Below are 20,708 nucleotides of genomic sequence, written 5' to 3'. Positions count from 1 at the left end.
TGAAACGCAAACGAGTAGAGGTAATTCTGGTACAGTTAAGAGACAAAACCCTCAGCATGGGCCTGGTATGGTTCTTTCTATTTTTAAAATAATGTCTGCGACACACAGCAGTTCAATTTCTGTGTTAGCCTCTTAAAAGCACAAATCCATATTTTATAATCTGATTCTGTACATGACAAACCTCTTCACTTATTTCAAGAATTATTGCAACTATGAAATATTATTCTATGAATACAAGTTAATAGCAGAAATGAAGACTCTGCTTACCTAATTCCCTCCTTGGCTGGCTCCCAAAATTAAAATTCACCACCTCCCTCCATCAGGAGGGACAAAGAGACAGCGAGACAGAAATGGCAATACTTAAGAGTCTCCTCATGATGAAGGCGACTGGGGTACTTGGTGTACAGCTCTACCTTGCCAAAGGCAGAACGATAGAGAAAATTTAATGTCAAACCTCCCTTCCTGCACATCCAAGAGGACGGATCATCCCCTTAAGAATTCTCTTTTGCCGAGAAACAAAATGATCTACCTACTGGAATGCATTAGCCTTCGGTGATAATGAAATTTTAAAAGGCACGTGTAACAAGGGCGTGGCTAGCATAAGCAAGCATGAGGCAAGATGCTCCTTGATTCTTTTACCACCAGCCCTTACCTTAGTGCTTCCTTTCAACCCTCAAAATAATAAGCCCACAATCCTATTTTAGTAGGGCAGAGTTTAAAATAACTTATGTTGATATAACTGAATGTCTGCCAAGAGGAAAAACATTGGTTTTCGTCTTTGTGCTCAAACACATCCCACACTCCTCAAGCATTCTCCCTCTCTATGTCCACCATTCAGTATCAAACATGATTCAACGATGTCTTCAGTTTCATCCATATGTCAGCCTCACACCAGTGGTCACAGATACTGATCCAAATAAAAGCTCTCATTTCTAACTCCCCACGTAGCAATGCATGGGACTCTGAAAGCTGTGTGCGCTTGGACAAGGCATTTACCTATCTGAGTCTCACTTCCTTCCTGAGTGATCAGTGGTGAGGACCAGGTGATCTCAGAGTCGCCTACCAGCACCCATATATCTGGATGTACATCCTTCCTGTTGGCTCACCTGTAGCAAGGAGAAAGCTAACTTCAATCTCAGATTCTTGAGCTTATCTCAAGGGACTCAGGACTTTAGAATCAGGAAAGAAAGTAATAAAAGGCAGTACTGAGCATGTGTGTTTATTTCCCACACTTCAGTCACTAGTGCTTTGGCCTGGGCCTTTGACTGCAAACTTCCTGGGGCAGGAGACCCACCTGAGCCAATGTCAGTAAGCTGTTTATGTTATTATCTCAGCAAAGCGGAATAATAAACACCTGTTTTTAAACTTTGCTTGTTCAAGTAGACAAAAAGCAACAGAATTAACTTTTCCTAGTTTCCTAAGCCACTGAACACAATTCTAGCAGATACTAGACAGAACCGTTGCTCTGAAAAATTGAGTGTCAATAATTTCGAAAGCTTCAAATGCATGACCAGCTTCTGTTGAAATATTTTGTATGTATTTGCATGTGCTAATGCCTCACATGTACGCTTACGCACTGTCATCACAAATGCTCGAAAATCATTAGGATGAATGGTTTGAAGTCAAGGGCCGGAGGAAGACACACGCTCTCCAACTCGCCCCCTGGCACGTGGGAAAACGTGGAATCTGCCCACTGTTCAACACAGAATGCAGATGGATTTCCTAGGGAACTCAGGCCTCTCCTCCCTGCAGCCTCCATGTCCCCGGCCTCCCTTGGCTGCACAATCACACAGGAGCAGCACACAAGCCTCCCTCCAGCATGCATTCCCATCTGCCCACTCAGATCTCTGCAGTCCCCAGCAAAATGACATCACCGAAGTGCAGTCCACAAGCCAGGCCTGTGCCCTGGAAGCCCAGATTGCCTGGATTTGAAAGAGAGTCTTATGGTCTAAAAAGACAGCTGGCTCCATTTAAAACTCCTCCCTGCCCAACAGTTTCAGTGCATGCTCACCCCACAATCCCCCAAATATATGCAGTGGGAGCTCCGGTCCTCCCCCGGTCCTTGCCAAGGCACACGAGCCTAGCTGTTCCCAGCAGCTGCCTGCCGGCTTCCTCTCTCTGGCACCACTGCATTCTGACGGGATGGTTGCTGAAGACCAGCTCAGGGCAAAAGGCATTTCCTCAGATTCCCTGTCCTAACCACAGGCTACATCCTCTTACCTTTCATCCAATTACAGATGAATAACTAGGTGAAATGACAGTGAAAAATCCTCAGATTACATTGCAGCCACCAATGCCTGGCCAGACCCAGTGTAGGGGGCGCCACTACAGGCCAGCACTTCGAAAGGTTCCAGCTGTGATCATGATGACTCCGACTTGGAAGAGCTCTCCTAACGGGTTCATTTAGGCATGAGTAACCAGAAAAGTAGGTCAGGGACCTGAGTCATACTCTGAAGGCCAATATGCGCATTTGCTAGCAAAGCCAAGCCCCTCAGCTCTGTGTGGTATGCAAGAGGCAAGCAATGACATTTGTAGATCGTCCCGTATCAGCCGTGATGACCAGCACGATGACAACACACACTCCTGCCTCTTCCAGTTATACCCTAAGCCCGAGAACACTTCCCTCAGGCAGCCGGAAAAACAAGCCATCGTATGTTACTGGTACAAGCAGTTTTCAGGTCACTGTGCTCCAGCTGTCCAAGGCAAAGGCCTCTGATTAAGGTGGGTGTGATCTTTCTTAGTTGTAACGTTTTTTTTTTCCTATTTGGTCAATAGTTGTCATATTAACATGGTGTTTTTAGCCTTTACACTTACGGTTATTTTAAAAAAAATAGTCATCTTCTTGCATTTACTCCATCATCTGCTTATGTACATAACTGTACACACACACACACACACACACACACGCACGCACGCACATACTTCTGACATACCACGCAGGACTGCAAAGGAATTAAGTCAGCACTCTAGTGCTGTAAGACAATCGGACGCGGCAGCAGAGAAAAACTGTCAAAGCCTATCCACTTCCTTGATCTTTGTTTTTCTCTCTTAACCGTGATATTTTCTCTCCTCTCTGCCCAGCAAAGAAAAAATCTTATACCTTTCAACAGCATAATTTCTGAGACAAAGCTACAAAATAGCACCCTTTCCCACTTCAAGGCTTTCCAGGGTCAAAACACTCCACACCCTTCCTTTGGGCTCACAGAAAAGGAGATTTGCAAGAAGGGCAGAAGAGGCTTACTCTATCTGTCTGCAGTGTCACAGTGACTTTTGAACCTGTTAGAAACCATCTAACACCAAGTTTTTCAAACTTGGGAACAAATGTGGAAACGTGACCAATTGTAAAGAGCACACGTTGCAAGTCCAACAGTGTAAATCTTTTCGGAAGGTTAAGGAAGGTTAATGTTCACAGCAGCACTATTTGCAATAGCCAAGACATGGAAACAGCCTAAATGTCCATCGACAGATGACTGGATAAAGAAGCTGTGGTATATTTATACATTGGAATACTACTCAGCCATAAAAAATAATAAAATAATGCCATTTGCAGCAACATGGATGTCCCTGGAGAATGTCATTCTAAGTGAAGTAAGCCAGAAAGAGAAAGAAAAATACCATGTGAGGTCGCTCATATGTGGAATCTAAAAAAATTTTTTAAATGAACATAAATACAAAAGAGAAACAGACTCATAGACATAGAATACAAACTTGTGGTTGCCAGGAGGGAGAGGGGTGGGAAGGGACAGACCAGGAGTTCAAAATTTGTAGATACTGACAGGCATATGCAGAATAGATAAACAAGATTATACTGTGTAGCACAGGGAAATATATACAAGATCTTGTGATAGCTCATAGTGAAAAAGAATGTGACAATGAATATATGTATGTTCATGTATGACCGAAAAATTGTGCTCTACATTGGAAACTGACACAACACTGTAAACTGACTATAACTCAATAAAATAAATTTTTTTTTTTAAAAACTGGCCATTTAAAACCAACACAAATATATTATTTCTGAGTGGAATACAAACTTCCCATGTAATTCTGTTAAGAAACCATCTGGAGCAGAGCCTTTAAGGGACATCCTTGGGCCCCAGCCGATACATCAGATCCCTCACTCTCCTCTGTAGTTAGAGGAACAGTGGAAATCCTGGATCCCAGACGTCACACAGCTGAGAGCAAAGGAACAAGGACAATATCCAAAGCCAAAATCCAACTCAGGGTAGACTTGAGTAGTGACCTTGATGGGTCACTCTTTAGTGGAATGACCGATCAACAGACCTGATGACTGCACATGCCTCCCCACGTATGTTACTCTCTTAACAAGCCTTATTCTTACCTCTAAACAAAACAGGTGACCTCAGAAGAAAAAGCAAAACCAGAAGCTCTCCATCTAATGAAAAACTGCCTAATGATAACAGTCAACTTGCTAAGAAGCAAAGGGTCAGAAGAAAATGTATATTCTGAATTTTTGTCCACAACAGTATGAACAGTAACCCCAGAGCTGACTGTCTATGCCACATGGTGATGTCAGTTGGTGTTGGCATGGATTAGCTATGATTTAAACTTTAGGTAAGATACATTTACATTTCATAAAGGTCTAATATTTCACATATGAATCACAGAGTGAACTTACAACTGTTATCTCAGCAACACAGCCAGCAAAACTCATTCACAAATTTATACTTGGTTTTGGTAAACAGAACTAACACCAGATCACTGGGTGAATTAAGAGATGCCAACTTTTCCTTTGACTTAAAGCTCTGAGATTTTCAAAGAAAATAGAAAAAATGACTTTCCACATGAGTTCAACCCAACAGCCCCCTTCATGCATACTCACAGTAACCAGGTGGAAAATAATTCTAAAGAGCTATGCTACTTACCTACACTCACCTGGTTTGGGACACCCTTTTCCCAAAGAGCTTTGCTTGCATTGGTATGATAATGTTTCATTCTTCTCCACTCCAGCACAGGTTTATCAGCAGAGGGCTTGTTAAAATCTCCACTGCCCATCCAGTCACTCCATATGGATATTAAGTAAAGCAAATCCACTTAGTGACCGTGCCATGAGGAGGAAGGCCATATGGATCATCCTGATTAGCCCTGTCAGCTAGAGTAAGAAAGACTGGCTGGCGCTCCGGGCCAGCTGTGCCGGGTCCACAGACCGAGACAATGGGCAACATCGCCGGCCTCTGAGCAATTGGTCTGGGCAGTGATGGATGTTATGTGAACAGCTTATGGGGTTATTAAGGATACAGAACTGGCCCAAGAGAAACCCAAACTCCATCTCCTTTTATTAAGATAAAGTTGGATTGTACATGATACAGTGCAGGACTAAGCTTTTGTCTCTTTTATCATTGACACAGGCAAGAAAAAAAAAATCAATTCATATATTAAGTAAGAAAAAAAAACCCAGGAGAGTGTGTGTGTGTGTGTGTGTGTGTGTGTGTAAGAGAGAGATTACAAAACTCACTTGGCTGTGTTTTAAATTAAGAACAGGATATATAAAACCCCTCGGTAAACACCAATATAGGTTATTTAATTCTACATTATTTAATCTGTATTGTTAATTGTACTGTTTAAGGAAGAAAGAGGAGCTATGGCTCTCTCTGCATCCCTTTTGTGCCTAGCAAGGCGTATACGCTTACTAGGTAAGGAAACGATACACCACCCTGCAGCCCTCACCCTTCAGGCTAGACTAAATGGAGTCTGCCCCATCCTTCTGGACCAGATAAGAGTCCTTCCGAAGCTGCAATTCAACAGTTCAGTTCGGACATCACCAAAAAAAAAAATTCCCCTACATTTATAGAAATTTGCACACACTCACACCCTTTCCCATCTCTTTCCTTCTGTGCCCTCAAAAGCAGTCTCTACTAATGACTTAAGTGTATAACCTGCGGTGAATCATTTTAACTTTCTGATCCTCAATTTCAAAATTCAGACTAATAATCATTTTCTCATTAATAATACCAATGCCTACAAACCACAGGAACACCCCGAAGACTAAATCAAGTAAGTGATGCCCGGTAGAGTTCACGTTCAAAAGATGTTATTGTCCTTTCCTCTGCCCCCCAACCCCCACCCGCCCCAGGTACTTAGCCCCGTCAGACCCCAGAAAAGCCCAGCTCGTGTGCGGCATCTGCTGGGAAGGATGACAGAAGACGCTTTCTTCTCGACACCAGCAATGTCTTCCTGAACAGGAACACACGACATCTAACACTAGCAGAGCGATTCTCCACTCCGAACTGGCTCTGTGTCCCGAGCCCGTCTGTGCTGGGAGGTTCCACCAGTAGAATTAACTAGAAATTCTGTGTGAAGAAACCTCTGTACTTTGCCATTCCTTTTGAGCACCTCATAATGAAAACATGAGGTTCTTTTAAATTGGGCCAAGTCCTCTGTGGTCAGGGAGATCTTCAGAGCAAATGAGAGGGCTCTTGTTCCAAGAAATCTAGCCAAAGAACATCATATGGAAGTCAAAGACTGCAGGATCTCAGCCACATGTCTTGGTTACTTAACCCCCTCCACCACCACTTCAGGTGAACAGCCTGCTGCTGTGTCATTGAGTTTCACAGCTTGAGGACTTGACTTACCTTGATTAAAGCTTCCAGGATACATTTGAGAATATGAGGCCAGGGGTACACGCAGGGAGGCTGGATCAATGTCACCAAGATTCTGCATTTTTACTTCTGTTAGCCAAAAAAGTCATTTTCCCCTTTAAAGACACTTTTCACTAACTATATATCGACTTCCCTTTCTCAAACTCTTGGTAACGCTGCGGGGCAGCAGATTGTGCCCCAACCCGTGTTTCCCAGTGAACATTCAAGAGGACACTGTTGTGCATCTTTTACGGGGTCTTCAACTTGCTTGTTGATACTCTATCCTGAGTCCCTGAGCCCTGATAATGTGAACAAATGCATACTTAAGAGACACAATCGTTGTCTAAAGTCCCAACGTGCTACACAAGCAGATTTAAGGAATTTGAAAAATCGCTTTGGTGGAGCAACAAAGGGAGGAGGCATCTGTCCCCACAGACCACTTCCTACGAGTCAAGATTAAAAAGACCACGGCAGCTCCTCCAAGTGGTACAGGATTCTCGTCCATCGCCTTTCGTAAAATACTGACCAAATTAAAATAGAAGGTGTACCAGGCACAGGAGCCTCCTGTGAAAGTAACATTTTACTGCTTGAATATAAACATTGCAATTGAAAAACCTTGCTAACCTCCCAGCACCTCAGGCTGAAGGGCAGTAAAAGGGGGACTGTCAATCTCTGCCATTTTCTGTTGGCTGTGTATTAGCATCCTAGAGCTGCCATCAAGAATCCCCACATAACGGGTTGATTTTCCTATAGCAACGGAAGCAAGAAGTCCAGAACGACACGTTGTCGGTGGGCCACACGCCCCTGAAGACTGAGGGAGAACGATTCCTCGTTCCTCTGACCTTCCTGGAGGCTCCATCCTCACACATGGCACTCTCCTCTGTGTCTTCCCCCTCTTCTTATAAGGACACCAGTCATCGGATTAACCCAGTATGATCTCATCTCCATCTTTAAGTCATGGCATCTGCACTGACTATTTCCAAATAAGGTCACATTCTGTGGTTTCACGTAGGTGTGAATTTGGACGGGACACTATCCAACCCACGACAGTTATTAATGAAGAGTCAAGTTGAACTCCGATGGCAAGGATTACCTTCAAATAAAAATACTACTTTCTGCAGAAATATGAAAACCCTGAATATATACATAGCCATCAAAGCTGGATAATGGGGCATGTGAGTGACATCATCTCAGGAGATAAACGGAAGATGAGCTAAGGCAGGCCACAGTTATGAGTAAGCCCATACCAACAGCTTCCCCACGGCGCTCTCAACCATCTTTAAGGGAACAGAGCTGTTGCTGTCAGAGCCAAATGAGGGAATTATGTGATATTTTTCAAGGAAAAAAAAATGCCGCCCTGCTTCCTTCCCCCACCCCCAACACCAGGAAGACTGTGGACAACACGTACCACATTTTTACCAGACTCCTGGCTACATTCAGTTAGAAATCAAACATTTCACCATGCAGGCAACGTGACTTAATCCCAATGGGGAAAAGAAAGCAGGGCTTGGTATAGAACATCTAGAAAAGCTCACCTGCTTCCCCAAGTCACTCCATGAAAGTCAGAAGGCACAACTGTTTACTCCTCTAAACTAGCTTCTGAGCTGTGAGTTTAACTTGCAGAGTTAACGGCAACTCCAGAAGGAAAGCCTCTGTAACAAGGCATGTTTTCTAACCCAAACTTTTTTCTCTACACATGAAGCTGGGAAATGTTCTCAGCATCTTCAGCGTAGTATTTCACTCTAAAGAGGAACGCATCAGGAGAAGCAAAGTAGACAGCTTCTGGAAATCCTTACACATCTGCAAGTCCTCCGGGTCTCAGCAACCACCATCCTTCACTGTAACACGCTGTTTCCAAGAGGAAACTGTTGAATGGCTACCTCCCCCAGTGAGAGGCTGCTCTCCGTGGTACCTCCTGCGGGTGGACAGAGACCCGGGCTGCCTTCAACACACGTCCTGGCAAGCGGCGCAAGGCCGGTACCCTGGCTGCAAGTCCACGTCTCCGTGAGACCCTCCCCTTAGCGCATGGAAGCATCCTGACTCACAATCAGTTCACAGCGGTCACACCAAGCCCTCTGGCCAGGAGCTCCCGCAGGGCCTTCTGCCAACAACAGGTGTCCACGGTCTCAGGTATCAACTCATAGAAACAGGCTCCCGTGCACGCTGGCCTGCCTTTCTGTCTTGGGGGCAGTGAGGAAGACTGGGAAGAGGGAACAGAAAAATGGAATAAAAATTTTTTTCGAAGGTTTTACCAGAAAATAGTCAAGTCAGACATACGCCTATCAATATCCCTAAACAAAAGGTGAGTGAAGGAATAGGAAAAAAAATTTCCAAATTGAGTTTTGTATTAGATAAAACTCTGTAAAACTGTTTCCCAAGGTCTTGGGTGACTAAGACCCATTCTGCTGTTACTGAAGGAGGAAATGCGTATCTAAAGAATCACCTGAGCGATGAATCAGCTTGAATAACTTGACCTCCTTCAAGGTTCTCACTTTTTTTCAGAAAGGACTTTTCACCTGGAAGACTAGAATGTTCGTAGACTCCTATTTTAAATGCTATAGAATATGTAGACGGTATGAATTGCTTCCTTTACATCTTCAGCACTAAAATCTGTCTCCTCTATGCATTTGATTGAGACGCTCTTAAAACCAAAATGAACAGAAACCCCAAAGGAGAGCCAGTCGGTGTGACAGACACTTCAAAAAAGGCAGGCAGTTCCGCAGTCAGAGGCGCAAGGTGGCAGCTAGGGCTGTGGCCAAGTCAGGCGTCCTCTGGGATCCAGGTGTGACAGCCCATACAGGGCTGCTCCCAGAGGCACGACAAAGGGAGGGGGAGAGTGCATCTCTGATAGTTGTGTTTCTTCTTTCTTCAAGTCTGCCAATAGCTCTTCATAAATGTGCAATTGATGTTAAGTGGGTACCTCGGCATATCAGAGCAGGGAGATGAAATGGCAGTGTCACTTAGCTGGGGGAGAGAGCAGACGGAGTAGCCCAAACCAGGCAGTGACCACCACAAGGCACTCAAAGGACAGCCCTCGAGGGAGAACATGCCAAGGAAGGGCTTCACGTCCCCGCAGCCGCCTTCAGGCAGCCCCCTGGACTCACCCTGGCTAACTTCTGCCCTCTGCTCGGACACATTTCAGCTGCTGCACTGTTTTCTTCAAATGCATAAAGCTGACAGGTAAAAATAAAGCAGCTGCTCCCACTCCTGATAAGGCCTGTGCGTTGTGATTTATAAGCCAACAGTCCAAACAATCGGAGCCCTGCGAAGCCTTGCATTTAACTTCAAGCTCCAACCGGGACATTTCATGGGCAGGGGGCACTCCACGGCCTTATCTCCTCTTCTGAGCAGTCAGAAAGCCTGCCTGAGGATGCACACTTGGGCGACACCTTCTCCGCTGCCAGAGCCAGGCCAGACGGCAAGGATCACACAGGCCACAGACAGGAACATGTAATCTCTGCACTGCCCTTCTGAAAAAGGAATTATTCCCCAAGCGCTTTCTAAGAAATTAAGAGATTCATGAGACAACTCAGACTAGATGAAAAAGCAGCAGTCGCAAAAGCACCTTGTTTACTGAAGGTTAAGTATAATGATGTTAAGAATCCAAGAGACAGAAGTTCAGGTGAGAAAGCAAAGGCTTCAAACTCACACAAGAGTCCCCGTGAAAACTACTTACAGAAGAGGAAACCTGGGGAGAAACTTGCAATACCCCTAGAGGCTTGGGCTGCATCCTGTCTGGAAATAGTTATTTGGGGAGACAATATATTGAAAGTAGTAAAAAAAAAAAAAAAAAGTTGCAAAAAATGAAAACTTGCTCATCAGCAGTAAAACCACAATGAAGCTGAAATAACTACTTCCTCCTGGCAGCAAGAGACAAGCAGATAAATGAGACAGACGTGATACATACTATTTATATGTGATAGAAGTTTCACCAAAATGAACAAATACTTAAAAGGTGGAGCTGTACAAATTGTTTATCTGAAAAAAATTAAGTTAGATCGTCCTTCATACTATAAGCCACAAAATTTCTATGAATTAAAAGTTAGATTTTTAAAAAGAAAGCATAAAACAAAGATTTATTAGACTGGTAAAAATCTTTCTAAGTAAAACTAATACAAGAGAAGAAGTCACAAAGGGATTTCACAGTATAAAAAGTAAAAACATTATAAAATACAAGATCTTGTGGTGGCTCACAGCGAAAAAAATGCGACAATGAATGTATGTATGTTCATGTATAACTGAAAAATTGTGCTCTACACTGGAATTTGACACAACATTGTAAAATGACTATAACTCAATAAAAAATGTAAAAAAAAAAAAAAAAAACCCAGAGGATAAGTGATGAACTTTGAAAATGTATCCACAGAAAATGACAAAGTTACTATCTACCAGAAAGATACTAGCTAGAGGTGACCAAAAAAATCATGAAGAAAGTAAAACAAATATCCTAATATAAATGGTTTAAGAACAGGAGCACATTTTTCACAAAACAAGAAACACAAGTGAGAAGAAAATTTTAAAAGGGGGGGGAGTTCACACTCAGTAACATGTTTAAAGTACAAACCCAAGCAAGACACTGTCTACCTAGCATGCTAGCAGGTAACAGAACAGTCATCACATTGGCAAGAAATAGTGAAACACACACTTCTCTCCGTCCGAGGTACAGTTTTAAGGGGCAGCCAATATGGCAATACTCTTCTAGCATCTTAAATATGGCAGTCACACACTTTAGACTGATAACTTCATTTCTAGAAACTTATTTAAGGAGATAATTAGAGATAAGCACAGAATTTAGGTTGGAGAACATTTTTCACTGTTTTTCATAAGCAGGACACAAAATGCAAACTACCCACGCGTGCGCACACAGAGAAGACTCACAGAAAACCCTCCTAAACGTTCACAGTGAATTTTATGATCTTTAAATTCTTGCCTGATTAATGATCTATAGTTTGCTGTGTTTTGATTTCCGACAGTGTGCATATACAGTAGACATTCTCATAACCAACTTGCCAGTTAAAAGTGACTCTTCGGTGGGTAGGCTGAGTAGCACACCTACGAAAGTCTGTTTGTTCTTAAACTCGTTCAAGCCAGTGGTATTTATTATGTATTTATATATATAAATATCACATGGCCCAAAGAAATATGAGCACAAGAAGAAAAGGTTGCTGTTTGAACAAAAATTTAGTAGATGAATTTGATGAATCACTAAGGAATACATTGCTGCCAAGTTAGGTGAGGGCCAGACAACTGTCAATGAATGGGGAGAAGTTCTTTTTCTCTTTAATATAAAAGGAGTCTGTATTCATACTTCTTTTCAAATACCTTTTAAGATCACACTCTAAAGAACCTCAAACTAGGAATTACAGACCCACAACCTGGGAATGATTCGCGATGGAAAGATTCAGAATTTCAATTACACCCATAATCACAGAAGTTTGTTACAGACCTGTATATATTTTAGGTCAAAGTTTGAATGTAGATGTTTCAGGTTAAAATTTATGATCCATAATTTTAACTGGCTTTTTGTGACTATAAGTCTAAGTAAACTAATTTTGACACTAATTTTAAGTCTGCTCAAGTCAAATAAGAAGGCTTTCTCTGCATTCCTGTTTCCATGTTAGAGGAAATGTTCTTTTGAGCAGAAAGGTGGTAGGGGGTTGGGGTAAGGAGATGGAAAGGGAAAAAAATGCAAGCAACAGTGAAAAAAACTAGAAGAGGCTATTTCCAAGCAGCAAAAGTCGAAGTCTGTGCAGAAAATTTTAGGATGTGTAGATGCTATGATGGCTCATTTGAAGGTCAGTGCAATAATGCAAACACCTCACCTGCCACAGAGAACTTGACCAACAGTCGGAAAAGTCATTCATTCAAATTTCCTTGGACATATTGTTTCAAAATATTCTAATAAAGCGCTACAAATTCCAAAAGAAAACAAAATAGCTAATAAAATTTAAGCACATATTCACTTAAGCTAGCTGATGAATGTCATTCTATAGCAGCAGAGCAAATACATATATTTATTTTTTGATACAGTAGGCCTCATTTTTAAAAGACACTGTTACTAAGGCATAATTGACAGACAATAAAATATACATACAGAAAGTATACAAATAAATTTTTATATACGTATATACCTCTGAAACCATGACAGTCAAGGTAATTAACATATCCATTACTTGCAAAAGTTTTCCGATACCCCTTGGTGATCCCTCCTTTCCAACTCTCACTTCCCACTGTCCCCAGGAAACACTGTTTTGTATCCTGTCACAAGACATCAGTTTGCATTTTCTAGAATTTTCCTTAAAAGGAACCATTTAGTATGTCCTTTTTGGGGGGTCTGGCTTTGTTCACTCAGAATAATTGAGAGACACCCACGTTGCAGCACATACCAATAATTTGTTTGTTTTCATTGCCGAGTCATATGCTCTGGAATGGATGTAGCATGACTGATTGATCCCTTACATGTGGACAAACACTAGGCTACTTTCCAATGTGGAGATACTATAAATAAAACGCATAGCACCAGGAGCACGCGTCCACTGTCCTGCCTGTGACGTCTGTGCACAATTCTTTTTAAGGACATTGCCTACATTTCTCCTGAGTGAATACCAAGGAGAAGAATGTCTGGGACAAAATGACAGGTGTTATGTTTATTCAAAAAGTGATGCTTTATATATAAAAATAGATTTTAAAAAGTTTCCTCTGTAGAGCACAGGAAACTATGTTCAATACCTTGTAATAACCTTTAATGAAAAAGAATATGAAAACAAATATATGTTTGTATGTGCATGACTGGGACATTATGCTGTACACCAGAAGCTGACACATTATAACTGACTGTAACTCAATTTAAAAAAAAAGTGATGCTGGGAAAATTGTTTATCTGATTAAAAATTAAGTTAAATCATAATGTATTAATTATGGATTTAATTATGGATTAATTATGTAAAGTGTTATACACACCATAATAAAACTGACAGGAACTGAAAATGTTAGATTTTTTAAAATGAAAACCTGAGACACGAAAAGCTGAAGAAACTGCCAAGCTGTTTTCCAAAAGGACTGTATGATTTTACATTCCTACTCACAACGTATGTGAGGCTCACGTCGGCTGTATGTATGTTTTGCAGGACGCAGGAGCCCGTGTCTGTGCAATACACACTGCACACAGCCGTGCTTACCTTCAAAGCATAGGAGTGCAAGGCGACTGCTCTAATGAACTGAGAGGATGAATTTCTGCCCTTTCCCTGTAGCACAGACAATAATAAAAAGAAGCCAACTACATATTGACAACAACAATATACATTTATTGAGTGTTTACCATGAGGTTGATTCTATGCATTCCATCTTGTAAATACCCTACAACAAGCCTATAAAGGTAGGTATGAAAATTAAACTACTAAATCTATTTTACAGGTGATAAAACTGTGGGGCAAAGAGGACAAGTAAATTACCCATGGCCACAGAGCTAATGAGTAGTGGAGTCAGGATTTGAACTCAGAAAATCTGAGCCCTGAGCTTCAGCTCTTGACTCCCACCTGTATCCCTGCATCCTCTGTGATCATCTACGCATTTTTGAATACCGGTTATTCATCATACAAAGCTATGAATGATCCCTAATATTGCTTCTCAGTTCTACCTCAGAAGCAGGTGATTTCACAGCTTTTAGAAAGAGATTGAAGCCCTGGAATATCATTTTGTGCTGAAAGAGTCAGAACAAGCGCTGAATTCTTACGATACCAACATTTCTACATGAAATAAGTCACCACAGCAACGGCAGGGCGGGTATCGACTGATTCAGTCCAGCAGGTGTCACCTATTAAGTGCAAAAGTGGGCCCTAAGCAGTGAGAAGATGTTACTTCAAGAAACAAAGCTTACTTTTAACAAAGTGCTTTTTTGGTGCAATGCAGGGAAAAAAAAAAAAAGTCTCATGAGCAGGCAGACTCATTATCCACTGTGTCTCAGACCACTGCTGGGTCACAAAGCCCAGTCCCATCACTAAAAGGCCCGAGCATAGAGACCCAGGGCTGGAAGACAACCAGGTCAGCAACGTACTGTATTTCAAAAACCTCCTGGCATTTGCAGCCATCGTCCTAACGGGTAAAAACAGCAGGGAATTGTGCAGCCATTTCTTTGTCTAAGGAGAGCCTAGGAGTCCAATAAGGACCGAGGATGGTGGTTGCATTCAGGACAAAGCGAAGGAAACAGTACTTCCTAGCAGCAGCAGGCCATCGACCAGGTTACACGGAATATTGATTCATAATCAAAAAAAAGAAGAAACGTTGGAAAAAATAATCAGCATCTCCACAGCATTGGCAAACGGGGAGGAAATTGCTCTATTGGCAAGATTAAGTCCAGGTAGAGGGGTCTTAGAGCGAGAGACGTTCGTTCAGTGACAAATCAGATTTTTAATACCTACTGAGAGAACAGCACTGTGCTGGGGTAGCGGGTAGGGAGGTAGGTGGTAGTTAGACATCACCGGGGAGCAGGAAACAGGATCTCTGCCCCGATCTGGAGTTTGTCATCAAGATGGGGAAGGAGTCTACACTCCAGAAAGGATCACGACACACACGGTGCCCGTCAGTAGCTATTCCCCACTGACGTCTCTGCTGACACTCAGTGCAGCCACTGCGTCAAGGCCTCTCACAAGGCTGGCTGACTTACTCCTCCCCAGAATCACGTGGGGCAGGCCTTGCTTGTCTCCATTGCAAAGATTATCAAACAGGTTGGGGAAAGTTTCACTACTTGTGTTCCCAGTAAGTGGCAGAACTGGGAAACAACGCAGCCCTGTTAACGCCAAAGCTGATGCTTCGCTGCCAGGTTTTTATATACATTCTCCAGAGCCTTCAGAAACTCTTTCAAGAACGATCCCTCTGGTTAGCGAGGGCCTGGAAGGCTTCCTGCAGGAAGGAGAGAGCTGCGGCAGAGAGACTGCATCAAAGGAGGCAAGAGCGCTATTACACTGGGCAACCACTGGGTGGGATGTGGTCAAATATTCACAAGCATGCACCACTCGCTTCACACACCAGGCTCCCAGTAATGAGTAATTCCCGCCACGGTCCGTGCCCTCCAGGGACTCCAGGTTTATGGAGGGAGGCACACTTCACCTAGAAGCGAGCCTACCAGGCAGGGACCTACTCCTGAGGTTCTGGCACAGCTGGCGACCCTCACCATTCTCACACCTGAGTCCAGAAAAGAACAGTGGCTGTTTCTGTTCACTGGATGACCTGGCATCAAGTCACTTTTCAATTCCCGGGACTCATCAACTCTAAAATTTTAATTTTAATTTAATTTAATAATTAAAATTTAATTTAATTTAATGGATGATACTTGTATTATTTCAAATTATGAAAAAACAAGGGGGCTTCATAAATATTTTAACATAGACCTATCTTTAAGTGGCATAATAGATGGATTATACATGTGATCATAAGATGTAATCACACCCTTCACCCTTTCTCGCCTCTGCCTTTCCTTCTTGAAAAATTCAGCCTTAAAGCATTGAGGTGGGAAAGAACACGGCAGGTGCCAGCAACGGGTATGGGAAAGGGGCACCAAGGTGGCCCAGAACAAAGAAAAACTGGAAGGAACCCCCTGGTGTTAAATTGGAATTTAAAGTACAGGTGTCAATTCATGGTTTTCCAGATAGACAGGCAGACAGACATGCAGACAGATACACACACAAAATTGTAGCAGTAGTGAAAAATATGTATGTATACAGTCAGTCCTTACTATTTACTGATTCTGTATTTGTGAATTCACCATCTCACTAAAATGTATTTGTAACCCTAAACGTAACACTTGTAGTGTCTTCCTGGTTATCCATGGACACACGCCGAGGGGCAAAACCTCGGAGTGACCTGATATACGTTACCCCAGCCGAGGTCTATGAAGACAATGATCTGCCTCCTTGCCTGGGCTCTCAAATTGTAAATGTGTCCATACTGTGCTATTTAGTGCCATGTTTTTTGCATCTTTGTGGTTTTCTAGGTGATTTCACTGCTTAAATGGCCCCAAGCATAGTGCTGAAGAGATATTTAGCTTTCCAAAGCACATGGATGCTACAGTGTGTCTTATGGGAAAATCATGTAGGTTAGATAAGCTTCATTCAGGCATGAGTTAAATGCTGTTGGCCATGAGTTCAAAATTAATCATCAACAACATATATCAAGTAGGTTTTCTCTAAATGGAAGAACACATAAAACAAGGCTATGGACTGATAATTTAACACAAATGTGACCAGAAGCTGGCAAGACCCTAACCTTCTATTTCCCAAAGAGCAATGGCTCAGTATTTGCTAATTCTGTGTTCACTCCGACTTTAGAGACCACAATTACAGTTAACAAGAATCAAATGTTTCCCCCAAATCTGTCCACTGAGAAGGCCCGGGCTGAATATCCCAAGAGCAAAGAGCACACTTGGTGCCCAGATCTTGGCTCCAAACCACCCTTTTCTAATGAAAGCTACCAGAGCCCCTTGGAGAAATGGCTGGGTGAGGCCACGTGTAGGCTGGACCTGGCACATCTTCTCGTGTCAAAGTAAAGAGCTGCTCAAAGAACGATGATGTGTCAAAAGGACACAGGAACCAGTTTAAATGGGCTCCCACATCCAGAACAATCTGAACAGGAAAATGATAGCAATGATTATAGCCTGCTGAATAAAACATGAAAGCACGAGTCCACGCTAATATAAATAAATGAATAAGTAAAACCAACATTTGATGAGGAATGGGATAGCTACATAGTTTTCAAGTACCTGCCTACAAAATTGCTATTCATTAGAACAGAAAATTAAAGAAAAAAAAAAAAAAAACAACCCTTTCCAGAAGTGGAACCTGGCCGACACAACCTCCACCATGGGACCATGATCAGTAACAGAACAAAGCTAGATTGTGCACCACACGTTAGGATGCAAAAATAACAGCAGCATTTCTGTGATTTTCTTGCCGAAGAGGCAAAACTCCAATTTAATCATGAAGCAAGACACCGAGCAAATTGAGAGGTATGCTACAGAGTAACTGGCCTTTCATTTTCCAAAGGGTCAAGGTCATGAAAGTCAAGGAGGAACTCACGGACCATCCAGACTAAAGAAGACAACAGACCCATGACAAGTAATTGCAATGAATGATTCTCAGTTTGATTCTCTTGCTATGAAGAACATGAATGGGACACTTGGTGCAGCTGGAATGGTGTCTGAGGATGGATGGCAGGAATTTTGACGACTGCATTGGGATTAGGTTCAAGGATGTCCTTTTCTGGGAAATACCTGCTCAAATACAAGTAATTGGGGGGCGATTGTGCATTAGTCAGCAACTTACAACCAAATGGTTCGGGGAACCACTCTCTGTGTTGTGCTTTCAAGAATTTCTGTTCCCCCCAAAATTATAGGTATTAAAAATAAAAAGGAAAGCAAAGGATGTATACCAGAGCAGTAAGTATGAAAAGGAAGGAAACACACACAGAAGAAACATTCTTTTCATCCACCCCGAAAGCGAAGCAAACAACCACCCCCACCCGCTGCAAGCCCCCAAACCCTCTGGACTCCCGCACTGCCTGTGTCCTCCCCCACTGGCCACAGACCCTGCAAGAGTTCTCTACATGGACAGACCTCTAATTACTCGTCTTCTTCCTCGTCTGGCTTCTCCCCAGCACTCCACTGGAACCTGTTCTGGCCAAGGTTACTCATGTCTTCTGTGCTGATAACACAGGCCTTCACTTCCCAGTCTGCCCATCTGCACAGCACTGGACACCAGTGCACACTCCAGCAGACTCAGCCCGTCTCTGACCCTCTCCCTTCTCCATGCATCTCCTCTGCTGGTTCTCTTCCCCACTTAAACCTCACGTCCTTGAGCTCTCTCTGAGTCCTTCTTCTCCTCCTCCTCTGCACCCTTGCCCAGTGGATCTCATCTGCTCTTAGGTCTTGCATTCACCAGATCTGCAGATAGAGGCCAGGCTTCCCACTGTGTTCTCCTCATCCCAGACTACACCACATCTTCCCAAGATCTTTCACATGCATGACAAATTCATCGTTACTAAAAACCAAAAATCGCCCTTCCCAAACCTGCTGTCCTTCCTGCACTCCTGATCTCAGTGGCACCAACATCCACCCAACTCTCAAAGTCAGAAATGACAGAATCATCCTTGACAGGATCCTCTTGTGTACTCTCACATCCAATCGCCCAAGTCCTAAAAACTTCAGCTCCTAAGTATCTCTCAACTCGACCCTCTTCTCCTACTCTAGGACATCATCATCTACTGCCCAAATGATTACAAAACTGTCTCAGCTGGGTTCCCCACTTCTTACTGCCCTTGAATACACACTCCATGTCCTAAAGATCCCACTCCACTTAAACCCTTTAATGGATTCCCTCTGTTCTTAGGAAGTCTTAGCCTCTTACTAGACATTACAAGGTCTCCCTGTCAACTCCATCTCTATCTTAAATCCTCCACACCAATTACATTGCAACATTTTCCATTTCCATCCTACTGACAATAATTTTCCCAGCATCCAGCAGAATGCCTAGCACTTTGTGCATGTTCAATGAATGTTTGTTGAATGAATGAATGAGTCACTTAGATTGGGGGTGGGGAGGGGGTGGAAGGGAGGGTATACCACTCAGTATTTAACACAAATTCTAATTGCCAGGTAAACAAAAGTATTAAACCCATGACTAAAATCCTTCGCAAAGGCTTAAAATGTTAGACAGGGTCTGCACAAAATAATTCGCAGCTCAAGGTCAAGGTCCTTGAGGTGAGATACTAGAGAGGAAGAAGGGAAACACACTTGCTCATAGTCAAGTAGAAGGTAGTTCCCTCTATCATATGCCACAGGGTGACTTGATTCCACTATATTTACTGTGTGGGGCATGCTGTCCATGGTGTGCTGATGGTAAACTCAAGAAGAGTGGGACAGTGGGCACGCCCAGGGACGGACAGACAGACACACACACACACACACAAAAGCAGGGACCAGGGGGAATCAGGTCTTGTTCACACAGAGGTCAAATAAACCCTAAGAAATCAAGACCAAGTAACAGCCAAAAACCAAAATGGGGAACATCGACAGACACTCAGGTGGCACACAGTGGTGTGAAATGATCTATCTTCCATTTATTATGTGTTATATTTCCCCTTACATTCCACTAAGATATGGCAGTTCTGGAGGCTTTGCTAAGAATAGAGGCCAGTATGCTCCCAGCTTTAATTTAGGTACTGCTGAGAGTCAAAGGAGAAATGGAGTCAAAGAGAAGGACAAAGACAACATAACTAAGGCCACTGCAGCTAAAAACCATCCCTGAAATGAAATCAGTAATCTAATTAAGAAGGAGGGGTGGTGTGGGCGGGCTGCCATCAGCCTTTCAAATCTCAGAAGGAGCGCTTGGTGCCTGGATGACAAACAAAAAGCTAACGTGACTCCTAGCGACCCCATGATGGCTCCGATGCCTATTAAGCATTCAGAGAGATCTTTTCCCCAGAGGAAAGAAAAAGCCTAAGGGGAATCTAAGGGCACCTGAAGGGCAGGAGAAGGCCCACAAGCACAGAAAGGACCCAGGACCACAGGTGAGCAAAGTGCTGCTCGGTAGAGACACAGTGGCCTGACCACAGGGAAAACACGTCAGGAGATGAGAAGAGGGCCACTGCCGGTGGCGGTGATGCCGCCACACCACCAGCACAGCCACCTCGAATGCCGGCTCTGGGCCAGGCCTGTGCTGAACGTCCTCTTTCAACAAACACAATGAGGGGGTTACTATTAACTGCATTCTGCACAGCAGAAGACAAAGGTACAGAAAGGTAAATCTCCCCCAAGTTTGTTAATCTTTTTTTTTTTAACATTTTTTATTGATTTATAATCACTTTACAATGTTGTGTCAAATTCCAGTGTTCAGCACAATTTTTCAGTCATACATGGACATATACACATTCATTGTCACATTTTTTTCTCTGTGAGCTACCATAACATTTTGTGTATATTTCCCTGTGCTATACAGTATAATCTTGTTTATCTATTCTACAATTTTGAAATCCCAATCTATCCCTTCCCACCCTCCGACCCCCTGGCAACCACAAGTCTGTATTCTCTGTCTATGAGTCTATTTCTGTCCTGTATTTATA

At 43.0% G+C, this 20,708-nt stretch overlaps 1 protein-coding gene and 1 long non-coding RNA gene across 9 annotated transcripts in view; one reads left to right on the top strand and one right to left on the bottom strand.

Moving 5' to 3' along the window:
* The window catches only part of TLN2 (talin 2), a 395,955-nt gene that overhangs the window by 197,430 nt on the left and 177,817 nt on the right, over positions 1 to 20,708 (bottom strand). The gene's annotated exons all lie outside the window — the stretch shown is intronic.
* On the top strand, positions 1,967 to 13,895 carry LOC141577982 (uncharacterized). The gene is made up of 2 exons (XR_012507708.1): positions 1,967 to 2,721; positions 13,727 to 13,895. It is a non-coding gene; the product is annotated as an uncharacterized LOC141577982 (long non-coding RNA).

The sequence above is a fragment of the Camelus bactrianus genome, chromosome 6, assembly GCF_048773025.1.
Source record: "Camelus bactrianus isolate YW-2024 breed Bactrian camel chromosome 6, ASM4877302v1, whole genome shotgun sequence".
Classification (NCBI taxonomy): domain Eukaryota; kingdom Metazoa; phylum Chordata; class Mammalia; order Artiodactyla; family Camelidae; genus Camelus; species Camelus bactrianus.
The sequence above is the reverse complement of the archived record's forward strand: the minus strand, read 5'-3'. Positions and strand labels throughout refer to the sequence as shown.